The sequence below is a fragment of the Eschrichtius robustus genome, chromosome 12 (assembly GCF_028021215.1).
Source record: "Eschrichtius robustus isolate mEscRob2 chromosome 12, mEscRob2.pri, whole genome shotgun sequence".
Lineage (NCBI taxonomy): Eukaryota > Metazoa > Chordata > Mammalia > Artiodactyla > Eschrichtiidae > Eschrichtius > Eschrichtius robustus.
The window spans coordinates 33,191,043-33,209,694 of NC_090835.1; the positions used below are offsets into that span (position 1 = coordinate 33,191,043).

The following is an 18,652-nucleotide window of genomic DNA, read 5'->3' on the forward strand; positions in this document are numbered from 1 at the left end:
GCACCGAGCTGATCTCCCTGTGCTATGTGGCTGCTTCCCACTAGCTCTCTATTTTACATTTGGTAGTGTATATATGTCCATGCCACTCTCTCCCTTCGTCCCAGCTTACCCTTCTCCCTCCCCGTGTCCTCAAGTCCATTCTCTACGTCTGTGTCTTTATTCCTGTCCTGCCCCTAGGTTCTTCAGAACCTTTTTTTTTTTTTTTTTTTAGATTCCATATATATGTGTTAGCATACAGTATTTGTTTTTCTCTTTCTGACTTACTTCACTCTATATGACAGTCTCTAGGTCCATCCACCTCACTACAAATAATTTCATTTTTTTTATGGCTGAGTAATATTCCATTGTATATATGTGCCATATTTTCTTTATCCAGTCATCTGTCGATGGACACCTAGGTTGCTTCCATGTCCTGGCTATTGTAAATAGAGCCGCAAGGAACATTGTGGTACATGACTCTTTTTGAATTATGGTTTTCTCGGGGTATATGCCCAGTAGTGGGATTGCTGGGTTGTATGGTAGTTCTATTTTTAGTTTTTTAAGGAACCTCCATACTGTTCTCCATAGTGGCTGTATGAGTTTACATTCCCACCAACAGTGCAAGAGGATTCCCTTTTCTCCACACCCTCTCCAGCATTTATTGTTTGTAGATTTTTTGATGATGGCCATTCTGACTGGTGTGAGGTGACACCTCATTGTAGTTTTGATTTGCATTTCTCTAATGATTAGTGATTGCCAACAGGAAGTCTTCTATACCATTAACTGAAACAATAGTAGCATACCATCTTTATTGAACATTTACCAGGTATGAAGCCCATCTGTGATGCCAAATAATCCTCATATCAATCCTATGAAGTTGATGCTACCTGATTCTGATGGACTTTCTTATTTTATAGAACGTTTATATGGGCAAAGTAACCATAGTTAGAATGGCTTTTAATAATTATCTGTAATACATGTTGACTGAGAAACTTTAGAGTAAGTTAGATGACTTTAGGATCTCCCCACGTGTAGACGCAGAACCAAAAACAGCATAATGGAACACATTCAATAATAAAGGCAGAAACAGAGAACTGTGAAACCCTGGGAATTAATGTGCCTGTGGGGGAGGGAGTCCAGACAGGCATTAAAGAGGAGGGGACTTTCAGATGGATCCTGAGTATGAAAAGTGTTTGCTATGATGGAAAAGGTGGGGCGAAAAGGGTATTTGAATCATAAGATATAATACATGGGAGGGAGGGAGATGCGGGAGGGAGGAGATATGGGAACGTGTGTATATCTGTAGCTGATTCACTTTGTTATAAAGCAGAAACTAACACACCATTGTGAAGCAATTATACTTCAATAAAGATGTTTAAAAAAAAAGAAATCAAACTTAAACATGAAAAAAAAAAAAAAGATATAATACAGACGGTGAAAGTGTGGCCTGTAGAAGGCATAGTGAGTAAGTAACTGTGGCCGGAGTGCCATTTGGGGTGTGTGTGTGTCTATGTGTGTGAGAGAGAGAGACATGGGTGGGTGGGTGGGTGGGATGGATAGATGGGACTGTATAGCATAGTGATTGAGTTCATCAGTTTGGGGGTCAGAGGCAAGCCTGGTTTAGAGTCCTAGGTTTGTGTCTTCCTAGCTCTGTGTCAACTGAATTTGCTCATTCATTCATTTATTTATTCAACAAATACTCATTGATGTCTTCAATGAACCTGGCATTACCCTAAGTACTAGGGATGGACCAGTGAAAAAAACAGGCAAAAATCCCTGCTCTCAGGGAGCTTTACATTCTAGTGTGTGTTTTTTTTCAGGAGAAAGTGTGGAGAAATCAAATATGAAAAGGACCATCTAATGGCGAGTACAATAGATCAGATAATGATTCCAGGTGGAGGGAGGAGTCACTGCCCAGGCCTCAGGCTGGAATGAGCTTTTATGTATACAGAGCAAAGAGAAAACCAGTGACGCCTGAGGAGAGTGGGAGAAGGTGAACTTGGAAAGATGGGCAGAGGCCAGGCCAAGGAGGGTCTAGTTGACCACAGTAAGGAAATAAGATTGTGCTCACAGTGCAGTGGGAAGGCGCTAGAAGGATTTAAGCAAGGCAGCAGGTGATCTGATTTGCATTCCTAATAGACCACTCTGGCTGCTCTGTGGCGAATGGCCTGTATTGTGCCAGAGAGGAGGCTGAGAGGTCACTGCAGACATCCTGGTGAGGAGTGATGGTGGGCTAGAGAGCATGTGGAGATAGAGAGAAGAGGATGGTTTTCCCATCCATTTTGGAGGGATAGTTGTCAGGATATGTGGAGGAATTGGATATGGAGGGAGAGTGTGAGGAAGGAGAGGAATCAAGGACAAATTCTGAGGTTTTAGGACCAAATTGGATGGGCAAGTCATGTATTCCTTGAATTACAGAGAGCTATTCCAAGGATTAAATGGGATAGGAGAAGTATATGGAATGGTAGATGAGTTCATTAAATATGCTTTGTGTTCTCTTGGGGTGTTTGGACTCAAGGTATAAAGACACAAAGCTCATAGAGTGACAGAGAAGTTGAGAGAGGGCTAAAGAAAAGGTACTTAGCAGAAGCCATGTGGCAGCCGAACCCAAGAAAAAGCAGAAGTCATGATGTGGAGAGAAAGGAGGGTGGTGGTAACAGTAGCAGAAGCAGTGGCAAAAGAGAGATTGAATTATAAATCCAGTGGGCGGTCTGGTGTCGCTTCCGAGCCACCTGGTCTCCTGGGATATCAGAAAGGGAATTTCTGTTCTCTCCCAGACCTGGCTGTACTGTTGCCCACAGTTTTCTGGTCCTTCTTTTGCTCCCGCCTCCCCACCACGAGCCCTCTCTACCTGGAAAAATCCCGAGTTGTCCACTCATTTAACCTGAAGGAGCCAAAATAAGATGTGTGAATTTCTTTCATGTTGGAGGGCCCATCTTTCTTATAAATGGATTTTTATTTATTTTTAAGTTATGAAGTAATGCAAAAATGTATTTGTATTGTGATTTTTAAAAGTAGAATAAAAAAATTTAACATGTAGAATAAATTCCTCTTCAGTCTTCTGAACACAGTGAAGTTGTGTCCTCTCCCCAGGGGTAACCACCGTTATCATTTTGGGGGTGTACCCTTCCATATATTTTCTAAATAGTTACATACTTATCAAATATATACATATATTGATATTGTGGGGATTTTCCAAACATGAATGAGATTATATGGGATATTAAAAACAATAACTTTACCAAAAAAATAAAGTAAAAACAGTAACTTCCTTTTTTCACTTACTGTTTCTTAGAGGTCCTTCTGTGTCAGTACACACACACCTGCCTCACTGTCAACAGTTGCCCATTACTCCACTTACCATGCTTTAGTCACTCTTTCTCCTATAGATGAACAGTTGTTTCCAAAATTTGTTTCCAAAATTTGTTTATTGTTTCAATAAATAAATAAATTTCAAATTATTGTTTCCAATAATTCTGCTACTACAGAATTATTTTTGAGAGCGGGCCTGTGTTACCATGCAACCTTTCACCCATTTGGGCAAAACCAAAGTGATCTTGGTGAAGTCCTTTGTCATTTGGTGGCTGCGCAGTACATCTCAGCCCTAGGGTTGGGCTGAGCTGCAGGCGGAGTCCATGGAGCTTGTGTGGATTGCAAGTCAGGCACATGTGGCAGCAATTTTCCTCTGTTGCTGCAGGGAGGAATTAGAACTGCTGGGCAGGGTGAGCCTCAAACATTGCAGTATCCTCAAGAAAAACTCGAAGTAAACTACCCTACTTATTTTAACACCTAGTAAAAGAAAATATTAACTTTGCTAAAATAAACTTCTAAAGAGACAGGTTTAATGAGAATTTCTGAATTAAATTTAAGGGTTTTAATTAAACATGCAAAGGATAAACAGTATCTTCAAAGTTCAGCCTTTTAAGAAGTAATAACTATTTCTTCAGAAGGAAAAATATTTAACGGCATTGAATGCCTGGATGTTTGATCTTTGAAAGTTGGAGCCTTTGTGTTTTTGAAAATTCATATAAAAACCTAAGTCATAAGGGCACTCACAATTTGTGTGCTTTCTGTAGATAAGTTCGTGGAAACTATGGATATCTTTGAAGTAATCCACCTTTGTTTTAGAGAAAGACATTGTACTTGCTGAAAACCAGTGAGTGTTCTAATTGTTGTCATCATACTATATATATCTTGTGAATACTCGCAAAAGTAAAGACAATAAGACAATGCAAATGGTTAACCTGTCTGTGCCTGTTTCAGGGAGATTGGAGGGCTGGGAAAGAGTAATGTGTGTGTTCTAGGGACTTTACAGACCTTGTCTTAGTAAATTGTTATAGCAATCCTGCAAAATGAGGTGCTGTCCTCACTTTCCAGGTGAGAAAACTGTGGCCCGGAGAAGTAAAGTAAATGTCCCAGAGACATACAGCTAAAAAGTAGTAGTGTAGGATTTCAACCCAGCATTGGCCTGACTTCCCTGCTCTTTCAGCTGTGTGATTCTGGGTTTATTTTTGCTTTCCATTTTGGATTTGTCAGTACTTTTACTACCAGGAACTGAAACAAGCTTCCTTCATGATACTTATGAAGTATCATGATTGTTAAATTCACTGGCCAGCCTTGACTCTAAAATCTAAAGGTCCTGAAGGTCTTAGGTTAACTCCTAAGGTTACCAGAGGGCCTGGCAAGCAAAATGGTGGACACCTGTTTACAGAGTAGTTTGCTTTTACAGGGTAGTTTGCTCTTAAATGCCAGATGTGGAGGGGTTGGATGAAATAGTTGCTAAGATTTTTGCACACGGATAACTCTCCTCAGGTATTCAGAACTGCTTGCATCATATGATACTAAATCAGATAATTCTAATGGGAATTGCTGTGGATATTCCCTCCATCACTGCCATGTACTCTAGGAACTGCTTTCTCTTCCTGCTCCCATCCTTTATTTGGACAGTTACAAAATTACAACCAAGGTGAAAACCTCCCACCTCCTCAATATTTCTATTTTGGCTTCTAATTTCAAGATTATAATTTCTTTCCTTTTTCCTTCTCTGCCTTCCTCACTCTCTTAATTCCTTCCTTCTTTCTTTTCAATATCCTTTCCAAAGGAAAGGAAACAATCACTCTCTCCTACTTTCTACTCAGCTTGTAGCCCTCTTTCCTTCCACTGAGTCCATATAACCCAGGGGTTCCCATATCAACGTGATGGGATCCAGACAGGTGTTGTAACTCAGGGAAGCCAGCTGAGTGGAGACTGTTGTAACTAGAGAGCAGAGGCCCAATCTAAAGCTGATTCTTGCCCTCAGGAACTAGGAGTCCAGTGTTGCCCGATCTTCTGACTTTAAGAGAAGCAGGAAATCCAGACTTTTTGGTGGAATGTGTTTTTTTTAATGCTGGCAACCAATTTGAAAATTATTTTGCAATAGTGTGCAGTCAAGCAGAAGACATGTGTTAGACATCACTTGGAATTTCTTAGTAAACCAAAGAAAAATTTCGAGCTTTCTTATTTTGAGGGTTATCACACAACTTCTTCCATACTTCCCTACGTTTTGACTGAGGTGATCTTTTCTTTGGTAGGTTTATTTCCCACAAGTGTCATCCCCAGATCACTAGGAGGCAGTGGAGTGTACTGTTTAAGAGCCAGACTTGAGTATCAGCTGAATCTAGGTTGAATTATAGCTCTGTTGCGTAATAATTTTGTTACCTTGGATGGGTGATTGCAGCTCTGTGAGTCACCAGGAAAAGGTGACTACTAATGATCTGTCTTAATTGCTTTACAGTACAACAAATCCTTATTGAGTGCCAACTATGTACCAGACACTGAATTAGGCATTGGGGATGCCACAGTGAACAAAATCAGACATGGCTCTGGCATTCCTGATTTTGGCTCTGGCATTCCTGGAGCTCACTGTCCAGTGCAAGAGAAAGATACTAATCACATAGTCTCAGTAATACAATTATAATGAGAAAAGGAGGTTAAATGCTCTGCCCAGTGAAAGGTGATTCTAGGCTGGGCCTCCTGGAAGAAGAGATGCTTCATCTGAGATCTTGAAAGATGAGTTGGAGTAAACCAGGTAAGTAAAGGGATGGAATAGTGTTTCTGTCCAAAAGGCCAGTGTGTACTTCCTTTCCAAGGTATTGAAATCACACTGATATTATTTAACCAGATTGAGTAATGATCTGAATCCAAGTCAATTTTACATGGTCCCATTTTAACAAATATTTTCAAGGAGAGACACAAAAGTACTGTTAATTCTCTGCAGCTCTCTAACAAAATTCCCTTTGTCAAGTGTAGTAGTAGTTAAATCAGATAGTATAGTCTAGGTTATGCTGCAGTAACAACCTCAAAATTGCAATGGCTTAAGGCACAGATCGACAAATTATGACCTATAGGCCAAATCTTGTATATGCCTGCTTTGGTAAATCAATTTTTATTGGAACACAGCCATGCGCATTCATTTACATATTGTCTATGGCTGCTTTCCCACTACAATGGAAGAATTGATTAGTTGTGAAAGAGGCTATACAGCCTGCAAAGCCAAATATATTTACTACCTGGCTCTTTACCAAAGAAAAAAAATTACCAATCCCTGTTTAACAGTATTGGTGGGAGCTTCTTTAATGGGAAACTGGAAATTATACTGCGTACACATGGGGCTGTGTAAAGGAACACATTTGTTCATGGAAAGGACCTAGCTTGGTGCTTGGCATGTAATATCCTGATTCTGCTATTTGTTATTATTCTTAATACTATCTTTTTGTTTTTTTGCTCTTCTTAGAAACCCCTGCTCTAATTGCTAAGCCTTGTGTATGTTATATCAATATTATTACTGCCACTACTAACAGTAACGCTTTACATTTAGTGCTCATCTATGGTGTTTAAGGTATTGTGCTGGGAACTTTGTGTGTCATCATCTTGAACTCTTACAGTGGTCCTATGAAGGAGAAGTATCCCCATTTTATAGACCCTGCTCTTATTAGTAACAAACACTACCATTGACTGAGCATTTACTCTGCCCGAACATGGTGCTCACATAAGTACTAGGTCCTTATAAAACCATCCCATTTTACAGACGAGGAAGCTGATACCTAGAGCGGTGAGTAACTTGCTCTGCTCTGAAGTGGTAGAGCTGAGGTTCTAACTGCAGCCCTTCTAACACCAAAACCTTGAACGTACTTTCCATTACTGTACCATCCCACGTCCCATGAGTAATCAGGGTAGAGTGGTTAAAATGACAGCTTCAGTCACCTCTTGGCCAGGCTGGCCCATTCCTTGTCCCGGGGACAGCTTCTCTGTTGCATTTCCTCTGCTCAGAGTAGTCTTGCCTTTTCCTTCCCAATGTGTACAGTCTGCTCATCTCCAAACCCCTTTGTCTTAGAGAGGCTTGTTCTCATTGCTTTTGTGACCTCTCCTTCCTCTGACCTAGGTTGAACTTTTGGATTGCTCATTAGATGCTAAAGTGACAAAACAGAGTAGACTAGGATGAGCCCCTTGCGGAGTAGGCACTCATTTAGTGTGTTTTTTCCTGTGGATTTAGTGAGTTACACCTGTCATTTCTCTTCCTCCTCCATTTTTTTTTTTTTTTTGAATAGCTTACTGAGCACTTTACATATGGCAGTCTTCATGCCACACACATCATGCCATTTTCATAGCACCCCTGTGAGGGGGTCCTCTTATTAACCTGATTTACAGGTGCAGAAACTGAGGCTGGCCCAAGGTCTCTTGACTAGGGAGGGAATATCCAATAAGGATGAAGATGTTCATTGGACGGACCAGTTGTCTTGTCTTAGCAGCTACTTGTATGGAATGGAGGCCAAGTGGTTCCCTTCTAAGGATTATATCAAGTTCATATTGACATGGAGAATCCAGGCAGTGGCTCACTACCAAATAAGTGGCAAAGCACAATGGATGAATTTATGATTTTCAAACATAACTAGAATTATTTATTCAGTTTCTCAGGTATTAAGCACTCACTATCCACTGTGAGTGAGCACTGAGCTGAGCATAGTGAGGGCATTTGCAGACGCCTGAGGCAGTCTTACCCTTCTAGGCAGTATGTAGCCCTGGAGGAGGCAGCATCAGCTATTAAGAGCTCAGGCTTTGTGTCTGGGGACTCAAGTTCCAGTCCAGGCTCTGTCACTTGACTAATATTGGGATCTTGGGCAATTTGCCTAACTTTTCAGAACTTTAGTTTTCTTAACTGTAAAACAGGATGATGGGAATACCTGCCTTAAAAGGGTTAGCATAAGCATTCACAGATAGGATGTAGGTAAAACATTTAGCACAGTGCCTGTTATATACTGACCACTCAATAATGTCTTAACTATTAATAGATGTAATCTATAGTAGAGAGAAACATGGTCCCCAAGAAAGTACAAACAGGCAAACATGAAAGAGGTATTGGAGAGGAGAAGAATAATTCCTTCAGTCTAGGGGGTGTTGGGAAGGCTCCACTATGGAGGCAAACTGGAACTTGAGGGATAATAGAATGCTGATGGGCAAAATGACCAGGAGAGGGAATGGCATTCCAGGCTGAGGAAACAGTGTGAGCGAAAACATGGAGACAAGAGAGTCGGGTATGTTCAGGGAATTCTTCGTGGGGTTGGGTGGCTGGAAAGGGGAGGGCAAATGAAAAGATGTGGAGAGTCTGACTTTATGAATGTTGAAAAAAGTATTTCTGGAACACATGACTGCGAGTATGTGGTGGTATCCCAATGAATGTGCAACTGTTCCTTCTGTGGATGCCTGCCATTCCTGGAGGCTGCAAAGTGATCCCCTTCTCCTGCAGGAAGATATAAAGGCTTGCTATTCTGCTCTCAAGACATTAGTGCCTTGACTCCGCATTACTGGCAGGACAAGTTGTCCCTCCCAGGTTCAATACTAGAGATGCATCTGCTCTTACAACTTGTAATTCCATGGCAGAAAACGGGTCCTTGATCATAAATGTTCTCCTTGATCATAAAGCCAGGCTCCTGGGCCACACTTGCTTAGGTGAGGGTAAAATAGAGTGAAGCATGGCTTTCTTATTATTTTAAAATGTAGAGTTTATTTTATTCAGGTCTGGTGAGGCCAACAGATCAGGAGAAGACTGCCGTTGAAAAGATAGTTTGTACTCACAGTTCCCAAGAGGAGGGGATATGCTATACCATGGCGGGGCCACGCAAGGAAGCATTAGAGCTGGTCAGGAAGTAGAGGGAGGGAGGGGAAAACATGGGCAAGAGCCTTTATTGTGGTTTCCACGGGAGGGAATGGTTGAGGCAGGGTAAGCATGTTTAGGATTGGCTAGTTTGAATAATTTCAGCAGGCTCTGGAGCGTATGGGCTGTCCCTAGTTTTCTGGTACCTGGCCTTTGGGTGATAGCGTCCCTGAGTGTGAGATTCTGACTGTAGGCCATGGTGGGGATGTGGGCTCTGGATTGATTGGTTTGCATTTGAAAGGCATACTTATAGGTGAGCCCTTTACTATCTCTAGGAATTGGCCAGCCCTGGGAGGGGAAATCTCTTCGGGGTCAGCAAGACCACACATGTCAAAGCATCATAATACAGAAAATAAAAAGGCATGATTAATATAGTTATGTCCTTGATTATGCAAGAAAATTGTGTCCTTCAGGAATTTACAGAAATTCTGATATTTCTAATACATACACACATACATACAGACACACATACACACACATACATCACACCACTGCAAAGCATGTAGAGCTTCAGTAGGTGAGTGTTACATCACAGAGGCCTGCTACACGAAGGCATCTTTTTACCTGCTTGCTCAACACCAGGGATGAGGCTTTCTTACGGCTAGAGGAGACTGGTGGACTGAAACACCATGAAATCACCCGATTCATCTTTTCAACATTACTCACGTGACTGCTTTCATAGAAGCTTTTCAAAGTAATGTTCTCAACTTCATTCCTTCATTTATAATCACCTTTTCCTAAATGCACCCCTTCTTCCTATATTCAAGAAGTTAAGAAAGAAAACTCGTATTCACACAAGACACTAGTACAGCAGCTGATGTCTCCTATGAACTGGAGCTTGTATGGTGGGCCCTGTCAAGTCGTTAAATTTTCAAAAAGGATATTAACACCCTCATCTAGAAGATGGAGAGACGTATTTTTGGAGTTGCTCCATAACTTGTTCAGGGTTTTATACACGAGAGCCAGAGAAGCTTTTCCTGATTTTTCATATTGCCTCTTTGGGGACCACTTCGCTAAAAGAACAAATGGTTTTGGTCTGTTTTTCCTGCCCAGGTAGCTAATATCTCTGATGATGGGCCTTTATCAGATACTGCTCAGGTTTATCTGTTAGGTCATGTTTGCAGGAATCTTAGAATTTTGCAGTCAGAGGAGTGGCAAGTTGACCTTCTAGTGGAAATGGGAAATTTAGTTTCTCTCCTCCCCTTCCCGCCCCAAATCTTAAACATGTTATCTTTATCATGGTAGAGTACTTTGTAACCGTCCCTCCTGGTTTTCTTTATAATGTATGTAGTTAGCTAAATGCATGAACTCTGCTTTCCAGTTTATCCCTGAACTTACATATTTCAAATTGTGATTTTAAAACTCCAGGATCATCTTTTAGTAATAACAACCATCCAGAACTAAATTGTTTAACGTGATAGTCTCCTTAGAGACTAAAGAGGAATTGATAGCCTCTCTAACAGCAGGTGTGTGTGTGTGTGTGTGTGTGTGTGTGTGTGTGTGTGTGTGTGTGTGTGTGTGTGTGTGTGTGTGTGTGTGTGTGTGTGTGTGTGTGTGTGTGTGTGTGTGTGTGTGTGTGTGTGTGTGTGTGTGTGTGTGTGTGTGTGTGTGTGTGTGTGTGTGTGTGTGTGTGTGTGTGTGTGTGAGATTCTCTCGTTCAAGGCTTTTTACTCTTTGCTAATATGCTATTGCCCAGGATTACTTAATTAAACATGACTTAAAAGTTTGCATTATACTTTAAAGTAGTGACAGAAATTGCTTAACATGATCTTGGTTATATGCTGCCTTTGGAATGGCAAGAAAGCAGAGTCAAGAAAATACGTTCACTCTGTTAAATCTTTATTTATTTTCTAAGGAGTGAGAGAACATTTTTATCCAAGTGGTGAGAACCTCCTGGAGTTGATTGACTTAAATTAGCTTGATTGCTTTTTATCAATCGCAGCTGCACTGTTTAGCATAAAAATGCAAAACATCTAAAAAGCATTTGCCTTGCAGCATACTAGAAAGATGTTTTTAGTTAGTTTTAAGATGTTTCAAATTTTTATTCTGCACAGATTCTCTGAGAATGTATCCAGAACATATCTAGTTACAGAGAATTAGTACAGATATTGTAAACTTTGAGAAAATGAATTAAAGAAAATATGCTGTTTTATGAATTACATATTTAGAATTTGGGCTTTTTAGCTTTTAAATGTCTCTCATAAGTTAAACAGTTCAGCAATATTTGTTGCAGTGGCCGAGCCAAGCAAACCGCTGCTAAACATTAAAAAACAGTCATTGGAACTTTTCACATAATGAGCCATTTGGCCTTTCTTGTGGAGCTGTGACATGGTTCAGTAGAAACTGGCTGTTGTAAAGTTAGGTAAAACCAGCTTTGTCTTGAAATCCTATGAATGAATTTCAGACCATCATCTTTGTTTTCTCCCTAGCTTAGCTAGTTTAATGATGGGCATGGCTGACTTAACTGAATGTCTTCTTGTGTGGGTGCTCCTGGGAGTGGTCCACTCTGGAAGGCACTCTCGTTCTCTTTCTGAATCAACTGCTGTTTTTCTGATTTCCCCCCCGTTTGGCAGAGTTTTGCTCTTTGGTGCTTTTGGACATTATCAACATCAAAATCAGAAGAAGGCGCACTCTCAGAGGTGCGAGGTGAGAGGGAGGGAGAGGGAGAGAGAGAAAGGAGAGCGAACTGGTTGCTTTTCTTCTTATTTTTGTCAAAAATCACCTACTAGTCTTGGTTGATAGAAAGTAAATCTCTTGCAGACCCTAGGACTGAAGACAGGACTCGAGTTCATAGAACAGAGCTTCTTGGACACACCAGGGACATGTTCCTTCAGCATGGGCTCTGGGTGGCAATTCAGGCATGTAAGACAAATTTTCCCTTTAAATCTGTTTTTTGAATGGAGTACCAACATTTCTTTGCTGGACATTATAGAAGTCCTGTGTGTGAGAATGGCACATACCTATCGTTACTTGGCCGATTTTTCTTCTTTTAAAGGGTGTGAAGAGCCATGCTCTTGGGTCTGTAATGCTTGGGCCATGTGCCCTCAGTTAGAGAGAAAATTGGAGTCCTTGAGACATTGTCAGGCTGTGGGCTTCCCCCTGCCTTTGTGAAAGCAACTGCTTGGTAGTGATCAGTTCAACAATCAAACGAGGCACAGGAATTCCATATGAACAGGTGGGGCCCCTAATAAGAGCAGGTGTATGTCCTGGACTCCAGAGGTAAACTTGGCAGATATGGGATTAACCAGTTCAAAGGCTTTTTCCACAGCTTTTCATTCTGGGTAAGTCTCTGTTATCCATTTAGATTTGTAGAAGCAAATAAGCCACATCATTCTGGGGAAATTTTTGAAAAATTCTTACCTGTTTCAATACTGCCTACAGGGTACTTTGCAAAAATCCTTCTTCCCCCCACTTTTAATGTATTATTAATATGCTCTAATGATATTATTGGTGTTTAAATCATTCACAATTTTAACATTATGATAGAATTTTAAAAATTGTTTCCATATTCCCTTCTCATCTTTGTTATGCTGTGTTCACATTATTTATCATATAATTGCTTTTATAATATACCTAAAATTTAGGGTTTTGAGTTTTTTAATTTAACATAATGTTAATAAAAGTGTGCCTATGTGATTATAAGCCTCCTGATTTTTATTGTTAATCTCATTGAGTGCTCTCATTTCCCCAGCCACACTTCTACTTTTCGTCACTGCAGTTGTTTATAAAAATTTTCACTGGTTATAGGTACTATTTCAGTGTGGATGTCTTTGAATATTTGGCTTGCTGGATCAAAAGAATGTAACAATTTTTATGGCATTTTATGTGCACTTCTGAATTGCTTTTTGTAAATAAACCAAGTATAATGCCTCAGCAAAAGGCTGATAAAACATTCCCCACAATCTTGACAATACTGGGTCTTCTAATAAATGTTCAGCATAGCATTATTATGCTTTGTTATGACTTTAATTATTAGACAGGGCTAAAAGTGTTTACTGGGTTTATTTTCTCCATGAGTCTCATGTGGTGGATTCTTACTTAGTATAATTATACATTAGAGATATTAACTCTCTTAGTTGATGCAAATATTTACTCCATTTTATTGCTTGCCTTTTAAATTTTGGTTTTGTGAGTTTTCATCAAGTTTTTGGCTAATGTAGTTGAATCTGTCAAGCATTTTTGTCATCACTTTTTTGGTTCTCCAAAGATCAATTTATTTAAATGGTTTTTCTTCATCGTTCAGTCTTGATGCAGTCTTCATCTTATTTCCCATATAAAATTGGTGTTCTTTTGGGAAGCTGCTTTCCTCTCAGCCTGGTTGTTTGTGCTATATCTTGCATCAAGCTCCCCTGCTTTGTGTTCTAGATAGGAAGGCAGACTGCTACCCTAAATCCAAAATTGATTTTTCAGAATAATATTTGATATGCTTATCTGATTTTTCCCCCATTTTATTGCTAGAACAATTTTCTCTTTTATTTCTAAAAAGAATCATCTATGGGGTGCACTCAATCTGCAAATTAACTGGGGACAAATTGATTAAATTAAATAATTAAATTAAGTGAATAATATATTCTGTCAGGTATTTCTCTAATTTTAGTGTCTTTTATGACCCTTATTAAGTTTATTCATATGTGCTTTATCTTTTGTAATGTTATGAAATATATATATTTATATGAAGTAAATATATGTATATTTGTATTCAGACCACTTACTCTTTTATTGTAAGAATTACGAAAAATTATTGGTCATTTCAATTTTCGTACTATAATGTTAAGGCAGATAGTAGTGTTTTTATCCCTTTAGTGTCACTATTTATTTTTTGAAAAACTTTTTGTTGGTTCTTATGCAATAGGCAAACTTCAAAACAGTATTAAATCTTTGTTTCTACTGTCTGTAGGAATGCCTAAAGAGTTTCTCCAGTAATGGCACTGTGTTTCTTTGCTATGGTGATACTTTTCCTAATGTTGAGAGAGCTTCTATTTCCCTTTAAAAATGTTATGGGAATGAAAGTTGTGTTTTCTTAAATGATGTTTTAATATCAATTAAAATTCTCATCGGTTTTTCTTACTTTGCTTATTGATAAGGTGTTTCTATTAACAAAAGTTCTTACGCTAAAGGATCCCAGGTGAAAGCCTATTTGTTGTGGTGTGATTTTTAAAGTATTTTAAGTACTATATGCTAGTTTCATTTAGGACTTTTGTATCTATATTAATAAGGAATATTTTATACATATACAGAGCTAGATAGGTTTTAAGATCAGAATCATATTTTTCTTGGTAGTGTAAATTAACATTTTTTTCCCTATGTTCTTGAGTAGTTTATTTAATCTGGAAATTATTTGTTCCTTGAAAGTTTGAAAAAATTCACCAGTTGCTGTCTTAGAAGGAATAACTCAATTTTGGTATTTCTCTTCGGGTGGGATCACATCTCAAGTTTCCCTCTTACTTTGTTAGAATGAGAAGTTTGGACACTTACTTCTTTAGTAAGTATTTAATCTTCCCCAGTGGATTATATTTTATTTAGGTTAAATTTTTTTTGGTATTGTTAAAAAATCAGAAAGGTGGCTTTGGTGATGGGGAGAAGTTTCCCAGTACTTTAGCCCTGGTGGCTGCCTGCATATTTTTAGGGTGAAAGCACAGTATCAGTGGTGGACAGGATCCTTGAGATCCCCTCATTTTTCAGATGGGGAAGCTGAAGGATAGATAGGTTATGTGGCTTGGCCAGAACAAATCAGCAGGTGTGCATCCTGGGAAAAGTGGAACTAGTACTTAAAGCCCCTTAGTCTTTATCTAGGCATTTTTCTATTATACCCTGCTGTCTTTTGTGAACTGAGAGGGTACAGAGTTGAATTTAGGGCTACCAAAATGTAGGGAGAATGAACCTGGAATCCCATGTCGACCTTGAGAGTTAAACCTCTGAGTCTGAGATTATTGTATCAAGCTTGAGGATTTACAGTTCATTTAAAAGAAGGGTTGGGAAGTTTAATGGACTGCATAAGTAACTGGAACCCATTTCAGATTAGTTTAAGCAAAAAAGGGGATCTAGTGATTTGTACAATTGAGGATTTCAGGATTGCATTGACTTCAGGCATAGCTGGATCCAGGGACTCAAACATTCTCATTGCACTTCTTTCATTTTTTCCCTGCAGCTTCTTGGTCTTTGTTCCTTTTTTTGGTTATATTCTGTAAGAAGTTAGGGCTGTCAGCCAACCCAGAATCATATCCTTCCATCTTTGCAACCTCAACAGAATAAAACAGGTTTCCCTGTTAGGTGCATTGGATGGTTCTAAGAAGGACTGTAATTGGCTGGGCTTAATCAATCACCTGATTATCTCTGATCTAATCACGATGGTGATTAGGTCACAGTCAGTGAAATACCTCCAGCAGCCAAAGTAATTGAAAAGTAATCTTTTCCTCTATATCATAAAGAATATTACAAGCTTTCCAGTTTATAAACAATAGCAGCACTCCTCGCATTTTGAAAGAATACCCAGGGCTACTGCTACTCTATCCTTGTTACCCTCTGACCTCAGTGACTTCTCTCTCTCCCTCTCTCTGCCCTTTCAGCCCTTTTTTTTAAAAAAAAAAAAAAAAAAACATGGACCTAATCTCTGGGGCTGTTTCTATGTTCCCTCCATTTTGCATTGTCTCTGGAGTCCAGGAGAGCCCCAGAGACAACCCAGAGTAAAAGGCTGCTCCCCCTTCAATGCTGGGACAAGGGGAGAAGAAGTGAAACATTTTGTCCCAGTGAAACATTAATAATTTTGGTTCCTTCTTCCCAGTTGTAGACCTCCACAAAAGAGAGATCTAATATATAATTGGATTATTCTGGTTACAGGTAAACACCTATCTTTTCTCCTCTTTCCATAGGGGCCAGTGTAATTTTCCTGTGCATCTGGAGGTACTGCCATGCTGAGCTTGGTTGTGTTCATTTTGATTCCTCGTAAGGAACCTTCCATCTAGATAACAGGCCCTTCTCAAGGGTCCTACCCACCCCTAGTGCTGAAGGGACCCTACTTTCTTAAGAAGCTGGGTGTCCATAGAGATTATAGTAAAATTAATATACAGTTTGGAATTTTATAAAGGAATTTTGAAAAGTTCTCTTAGTGAACTGAAATCATGTCTTTTAAGTTTCTTTCTGTACCAGAAACATCCAGTCCTGAATTGTATGTTCTTTCTAAAATCACATGCCAGCTTTAGATCATTTCCCCAAATCTCTTTGACTTTGAGGTTGTATTTTAAGGACAAGGACTGCTTGTGTCTGATTGACCCTGATATTCCTTTATATCATGAGTCCAGCAGTTCAGCAGTCATGTTAAAATGCCTGCTTAGCTTGGGTCTCAACTGCTCTTTTGCTAGTACATCTGTCAATCAAAAGGATGTGAGGACATCCTCTTGGACCTTCCTAGAACTGGTCCACTGTTCCTCATTGCCACTAAGAACTGTCTGGATTGTTGCCGTTGCCTCCTAAGTGGTCTTCCTTCTGCTCCCAATGCCTCCCCAGAGTGAGCCTGTTAACATGTGAGTCCAGTCCTATCCCTCCTCTGCTCAGAACCCTCCAGGGGCTCCTCATTTCACCCAAAGTCCTCACAGTGACATCAGGCTTACGTGATCTCTCTTCACTCCTGCCCTCACCCCATTACTTCATGACTTTGTCTCCTAGCCCATGTCCCCTTGCTCACTCCACTCCAACCACACTGGCCTCCTGGCTGTTATTCCAACATGCCAGACATGTGCCCACTCTTGGTTTTTTGTACTGGCTCCCTCTACCTGGAACACGTGTCCTCTGACTCACCACATTGCTAACTCTCTTCACCTCATTTACCTTCTAAGTGAGGTCTACACTGGCCACCCTGTTTAAAATTGCAGCCCCCTCCAACTGCAGGATTTCCTTTGCCCTGCTCTGTATAATTTTCTAGCATACTATAATTTTAATTATTTTCTATGTTTACCATTTATTGTCTTTCTCCTGTCCTCTTCCCTCCTCCTATTAAACTGAGGGCTTTTTGTTCACTAATACTCCTAAGATCTAGAAAACAGTAGAACATGGTAGTACTCTATGAATATTTTAAAATAAGTGAATGGAACTCTGTAGGGATGTTTTAAGGTATGCTGCAGCTGGATTCTTAAGCTTTGGTTCAAAATCCCAGACAGGTCCTAAAATATAACTCAGAAAAACCCCCAAATCTAGGATCTCATATGACCCAGTCCTGTCACATTCAAAGACACATAGCCAATAACTACAGTAATTAAAAAGTAATTCTATTCTGTTGAACTCCCTAAAATATCACCAGCTAAGTTTATTACAACTTATTTCAGTGAGGGAGAATGCCACCTTGACAAAGCCTTTGCAGTTTCTCAGAAGGGGAAATTAGAAGTAGAATATTTATAGGGCTTTGAGGTTTAGGTTTCAGTAGTTTTAAGATGGGTCTTTCAGGCAGTACTAATTGGAATTGGCCAAAGTTTGTGATATAATAATTTAGGGTTGATGGACACAGCAAAGTGAGGGTCTTGAAGAGAGTCTTGATAAATAACTGTGGTGGACAAGAGGATGGTTTGACTAGGTGAATACATTTTTTTTTTTTAACATCTTTATTGGAGTAAAATTGCTTTACAATGGTGTGTTAGTTTCTGCTTTATAACAAAGTGAATCAGCTATACATATACATATATCCCCATATCTCCTCCCTTTTGCGTCTCCTTCCCACCCTCCCTATCCCACTCCTTTAGGTGGTCACAAAGCACCAAGCTGATCTCCCTGTGCTATATGGCTGCTTCCCACTAGCTATCTGTTTTACATTTGGTAGTGTATATATGTCCATGCCACTCTCTCACTTCATCCCAGCTTACCCTTCGGTGAATAGATTTTTATCCGTAGTAAATTGATCAATGGGAATTTCCTGAAGCTAAAAGTGAATTTATTTATTGGTTTCCAACCTTGTCTTTTCTGGGAAAAGATTTCCTGGAACAAACAACTAAGATGTTGACATGGTGGTCTACAGTCATATTGAAGTTATAGTGACAAAGGTGGTCTCAATTCTCAATTCTTTACTTGTGTCTCATTAAAGGAAATGCACTTCATTCATTCATCAGCTTGTTTATTGATTCATCTGAAAAATACATATTGATTTCCTGTTTTTCTAGACTTTAAAAAATTATTTAAAAAATTTTATGCAGTTTTTAAAGGTTACTTTCCTTTAAAATAACTATATAGTTATTACAAGATATTGGCTATATTCCCCATGTTGTACAATACATCCTTGACCCTATCTTACCCAGTAGTTTGTATCTCCCACTGCCCCACCCTATATTGTCCCTCCTCTCCCCCACTGGTAACTACTAGTTTGTCCTCTATATCTGTGAGTCTGCTTCATTTTTGTTGTGTTCACTACTTTTGTTGTATTTTTTAAATTCCACATATACGTGATATCATACAGTGAGTCAACACCAGGCTAGTAGAGCAGCAGAGCTTCCCATCAACCAT

The 18,652-nt window shown here is 39.5% G+C and overlaps 1 protein-coding gene across 11 annotated transcripts in view; it reads left to right on the forward strand.

Annotated features, from left to right (window-relative positions):
• ERC2 (ELKS/RAB6-interacting/CAST family member 2) overlaps positions 1-18,652 on the forward strand; it is a 973,185-nt gene that overhangs the window by 331,061 nt on the left and 623,472 nt on the right. The window lies entirely within an intron of this gene.